A 6,168-nucleotide genomic window follows, 5' to 3' on the forward strand; every position below is an offset into this window, starting at 1 on the left:
CGCGAAATTCCAAAACAAACAAACAAACAGACAACCAATCACCTTATTCATATTAAGTAAATTACAGTCCAAACGCACGGATCCCCATTGGAAAGGGATTGGCCTTATTATTCGAATTAGTCTGAAGTAATGATATTAATATTAGAATAAGAAACTGAAAATAGAATTTGTTGCCTGAAACAACAATAAAAGCGAGAAGAGTAGGACGCTAAGAAGATAATCTGGTTGCATAAGAAGATTATTTGGTCGATATTATCGTCGAAGAAGACGAAGAAGATCGAACGAAATTTACGCGCAATGTAACTCCTGAGATATTAGTTTAGAATATCTAAATATTGGGTATTCTCAAGTCGTCAAAGGGCGCTGGATTTTCAGCTCAAGTAGCCCGAAACGTAAGATCTTATACATATTTTCTAAAAGATCCTTACGTTCCAAGGATTGCGAAAGTCATGTAGACATTCTCAAATTTGATGACGAGCTGAGATACGGCAGCTTTTATCTGAAAAGGTCACTGGTCAATATAAATAAAAGTACAGCACTCATTTCGAAGGTTTCCAATGCATCTTACGATTGGGTCTTAACAATAAATCCATGAAACTTGGCACTTAGTTAGACGATTGTCTGAGGAACTTTTTCAAAGCTACTTAAAATCTCTTCACTGTTGCTATTGGAAATGTGATATATATATATAGCCCCCAATATTTTTATCAAGTTTTGATGTTCAGTTGTAACCTATGACCTTTCCACACTGATGACATTCGTTGTAAGTGCAAGTAATCTTGTTACACATGGCTCAACAGTTTTCCGAATTTGATCAAGTACGTTTTTCCAAATTTGGTTGCCATGCCAACGCGCGATAACGTAATCGGAGATTATATTATTTTCTGAACTTGAGGATCTTTGTGAGAGACGAAGAATGTGGTTTGAGTTGTTAGAAAAGAATAATAAAATATTCATTAATATCATCTAACGGATTGACATTATAGTTCAATTCGTAGAGGCCCGGCATGGCCAGGTGGTCAGGGTGCTCGACTCGTAATCTGTGGGTCGTGGGTTCGAATCCCCGTCACATCAAACATGCTCGCCCTTTCAGCCGTGGGAGCGTTATATAGTGACGGTCAATCCCACTATTCGTTGATTAAAAAGTAGCCCAAGAGTTGGCGGTGGGAGGTGATGACTATCTGCCTTCCCTCTAGTCTTACACTACTCAATTAGGGACGGCTAGCGCAGATAGCCCTCGTGTAGCTTTGCGCGAAATCTATAACAAACAAGATCAATTCGTAGAGAAGTCGCTTCGCATTCGAGAGGTCCGAGGCTCTATCCCGAACCACGATAACTACTCTTCTTCATAACGGCTTGGCATGGCCTAGTGGGTTAGGGCGCTCGAATTGCAATTTACGGGTCGCGGGTTCGAATCCCCGTCACCGAACATCCTCGCGCTTTCAGCTGTAGGGGTGTTATAATGTGACGATCAATCCAACTCTTCGTTGGAAAAAGAGTAGCCCAAAAATTGGCGGTGGGTGGTGTTGTCTAACTGCCTTCCCTCTAGTCTGACACTGCTAAATTAGGGACGGTTAGCCCAGATAGCCCTCGTGTATCTTTGCGCGAAATTCAAACACAAATTTCTTTATAATAGTTTAACATATGTATAAGTCACAGTTTCCGTTACATGAAAAACTAAACATGAACCAAAAAAAAAAGAAAAAAACTGTAAATTTGTTTTCTTACTTATAAGTGACAAGAATAAGAACAAGGTGAAACTTCCAAACCTTTCGTTCAATAACATTGCTGAAACAACGTACCGCTGAAGAACTGTTATCTTAGAGACTGCCTTTATGGCGTAAGTTACACAATAGAATAACCCATTTCGTCTATGTTTTAAAACCTTAAGAGCTTTTAGTCTGTTGCTTTTAAGATACGCCAATCTTACAACTTTCATCCCATGCTTTGCTGTGATGCATTTCTTGTGATGTGGTAAAATTTTACTCAAGTGTTTTATCTTAACAATATAAATTAAGAAAGAGTATAGTCTGATTTAAAAAAAAAAAAGCCCCATTGGCTCAGCGGTAAGTCTGAAAGCTTTTACCACTAAAAACTGGGTTTCAATACTCGTGGTGGGCACAGCACAGATAGCCCTTTGTGTGTAGCTTTGCGCTTAACAGCAAGCAAACAAAAAATGTTTCACTTTGAGAAGTAGTCTCCAAAGAGAATAGAAAGTAATAAGTAAGATAAAAAAAACGAATCATTCCAAACCATATGTTTGGACTTGTGAGCGATACTGAATCTAAACCTTCAAATAACGTTTTTTTTCTTCGTCTTATCCTTTAGGAAAATGTTATATGATGTACTAAATCCTCCGAATATTTGGTAAAAGTTTTTTGCAAGGTACTTCAAAAAAAGTAAATATTGATCAATTCGGATTACGTTTTATTTCCACGGGTATCGAACCCCGGATTCTAGTGTTGTAAATCCGCAGACATACCGCTGTGCCATTGGAGGGGCTCCGGTGCATGAACAAAATGCAGTTCAGTATTGTGTACTTTTTCCAGTTTCTAGCTTTTATATTTTCCAGATTCTCATGATGTGTCAAAGATATGTAAGTAAACGATATTGTTGCCTAGCAACTGTTTCGATGCTGTGTTTACGATGATGTCACTTGGTAACTGTACTGCATCACGTTTTAGTCAATGGCGGAGGTCCAGACAATTATGCTTAGCAACTGTAGAGTTGTGAGAACTTAGCTTTATCAGAGAAATGCCGCCGTGGTGCTATATCACAAGCAAATTAATGAAAACAAATATGAATTTTAAAATGTAACGAAACAAGAGTTTTTCTACCTGAAAAACTTGAAATAACCCAATTCATTCACAGAGTTTCAATTTTGTAAACGTATTTCTGATAAAATTATTAAATGTATAGCTGTTTTACAAACGAAGTACAGGTCTTGAAACTATTTAAACTAAAGGAAGACCTAGGCCGCCTTCTTCCACTTGAAACGCCCCCCAGTGGTACAGCGGTATGTCTGCGGGCTTACAACGCTAGAATCTGAGTTTCGATACCCGTGGTGGGCAGAGCACAGATAGGCCATTGTGTAGCTTTGTGTTTAATTACAAACGAACAAACAAATCCAACTGAAACTAGCAGTGACGACACAAACTGGGTGTGATGTCACAAACTGAGGTCCAAACTGGCTGTGACGACACAAATAGAGGCTCAAACTGGCTGTGACGTCACAAACTGAGTTTCAAACTGGCTGTGGCGACACAAACAGAGGGTCAAACTAGCAGTGACGACACAAACTAAAAGTCAAACTCGCTGTGATGTCACAAACTGAGGTTCAAACTGGCGGTGACGTCACAAACTGAGGTCCAAACTAGCAGTGACGACACAAACTAAAAGTCAAACTCGCTGTGATGTCACAAACTGAGGTTCAAACTGGCGGTGACGTCACAAACTGAGGTCCAAACTAGCAGTGACGACACAAACCAGCAGTGAAGATATGGAAAATTGCTACTTAGAGTAAATATATAGTGTTTTCGTCCCATAAAGTATCAAACTATGTGGCTTCTGTAAGCCTGTTTTTCATGTAAATTACAAGAATTTGGGCTAAGTTGTTGTGTTGGTCAAAAGGGGGCAAACTGGATAAAGCTTTCGAATATTTAAATATTTTGAATTAGTTGTTAATACATATCAACATTTACAAAGACCAAGTTAAAAGTAAGTTAATATGTGATACTTATAGGTTGTTATGTCTTTGCATAGGTCACGTCAGTTCTAACTTTATGTATAGGTCAATAATTGTCTCAAACCCATATCACCGCTGTCCAATCCAATGGTCACTGGTCGTATAGGGCTGATAATCTTTCCTTTTTGTCCATGCGGACGTCGGTTGGCTTTAGCTCTGGATTTCGGACCTGGTGAGCCCAGTTCGACTCTTTGCGATAATACAAAGTATCCCCAGCACTTTTAACGGTGATAGCGGAAAATAGGGTGCTTCTGAGCGGCTGTCTTCTCTGTGGTCAGTAGTTCACTATTAGGGATGGCGTCAGATAGCTTTTAATAGGTTTTCCATAGATACAAATGCATAAGTAATGTTTATCTATTGCTACCAGGTCGCTTGTGTTACATATTTACCTATAACATATAACACTTATCTTTGTATGTGTATTTACTCGTATGTCTTACAATGTTCGTGACTAGACGCCTCGCACATGCACAAAGTTATAGTTTCAGTTACTGTAATCTGGATTACGCAAGCACCAAGGTATAGTTTTTTTTTACTGAAATCTGGATTACACAAGCACCAAGATATAGTTCTAGTTATTGGAATCTGGATTACGTAAGCACCAAGATATAGTTCCGGTTATTGGAATCTGGATTACGTAAGCACCAAGATATAGTTCCGGTTAATGGAATCTGGATTACGTAAGCACCAAGATATAGTTCCGGTTAATGGAATCTGGATTACGTAAGCACCAAGATATAGTTCCGGTTAATGGAATCTGGATTACACAAGCGTATTTTCTTTTCCCTAAGAATTCTCTCAAATGGAAACGTGCCACCCACAGAGATAACTTTGAGTCGTGCAGATTTTGCTACAAAAGATGATAACAGCTTTCTTAAAGCTAGGGGTATCCAATTTCAGGTGAGAGATGCCCCTAATTTTGGAAATCAGTTCTTTTACTTCTACTCAGGAAAGCCTCCAAGAAAGCGAGATCCAGAACAAAGCTTCGTACGCGTTGTTTCTCAAAATAAAAACCAATTTCAAGATGATATTATTTAAGTTTGATTATTTCCCTTTTAGCACAAAGCCACGTTGAGCTAACTACTGTGTCAACCGCCGTAAATAGAGCCTCGAATTTTAGCATTGTAAATCCGTTAGCTTACCGGTTCCCGGTGGCTCAGCAGTAAGTGTGAGGGCTTATTACCTAACAAATTTAGTTTTGATACCCGCGGTAGATAGAGCACACATAACCCCTTGTGTAGCATGGTACTTAACAACAAACAACCAATCAGCCGCTTTTGGTACCTATATAAGTACCCTACAAGATATTGAACCCTATTTAACATGTTTGAAAACGCATTTATTCAAATTGGGAAAGCATGTACCATTAAAGCGGAGCTCTAGTTTTTCAAGGAAAGTGCCGTAGGCGACCTCTGGTGAGAATTAAGATATCTCGAATGTAATTCTTTTATTTGGTGACAAAAACCTTACAGTTCTAGAAGTGTAGAGAGGTGAACTGTTCCTACTAATGAATGATGCAAAACAGTTTTTACAAATGATGTGTCACACAGATGCAAAATTGTTAAACATCCATTTAAAGGTTAACATCTCCGGGAAAACTCCTGTGATCTGGTTCGAGAGTTCTCAGACAAAAAATCTTTTGTTTTTCTTAACGAGTCTGCTCGTAAGCTTGAGTTGTGGGAAATTCTTGAGGCTCCAACATCAGAATCCAGCTCCTGACATGATAAAATCTCTACCGAAACCCATTATGTATAGACACACGCAAGCTCCTTTTCTTTGAAGATGTTATTTTCCATTATCAAAGTATTGCAATCAGTGAAAAACATATGATGCTAATAGTTTATATATATATATAGTGGGTTATGTTGCACGTGGTGTAAATACGCCATTAAGTTACAGTAAATGCGAAGGTTCATTTAGCTTGTGATCGAACACACTAACTCAGTAATGGTCGAATGAAGACATTGCAAAACGTGAAGTTATCGATCTAAAGATTCCGTAATGTCAAAGTATGTGTTTCAGTATTGAAAAACATTCAAACTTTGACGGGAAGAGATTTTAATGAACAGTTTCTCAAATCAATAAACCGATTACATTCGCTGTTTCTTCTCCTATTTGGAGAGTGGGAGTGTTTGTGTTTTTATACATACATCCCTCCACGCAGTCCTTTAAACGTCACATTATTCATCAGGTCTCGTTTGAAGCAACACCGTGTTATTCTACGGTGATATAAAACTTTTGAGTACAGCTTTACGGTGTGGCGTTACGTCTCGAACCCCGGACCCTTGAACATTCAGTGTATTAGAATTATGGCAAACGTTTTTAATGAGCAACATTAGGAAAAAACAGAAAGTATAATTATCAACACTGAGTATAATTAAAATATAATTATCAACACTGAGTATAATTAAAATATAATTATC

The 6,168-nt window shown here is 38.3% G+C and overlaps 1 protein-coding gene across 8 annotated transcripts in view; it reads right to left on the reverse strand.

The window, feature by feature from the left end:
* LOC106467988 (fibroblast growth factor receptor-like 1) overlaps window positions 1-6,168 on the reverse strand; it is a 69,805-nt gene that overhangs the window by 18,781 nt on the left and 44,856 nt on the right. The gene's annotated exons all lie outside the window — the stretch shown is intronic.

Source organism: Limulus polyphemus, unplaced genomic scaffold (genome assembly GCF_000517525.1).
Source record: "Limulus polyphemus unplaced genomic scaffold, Limulus_polyphemus-2.1.2 Scaffold2821, whole genome shotgun sequence".
Classification (NCBI taxonomy): Eukaryota; Metazoa; Arthropoda; class Merostomata; order Xiphosura; family Limulidae; genus Limulus; species Limulus polyphemus.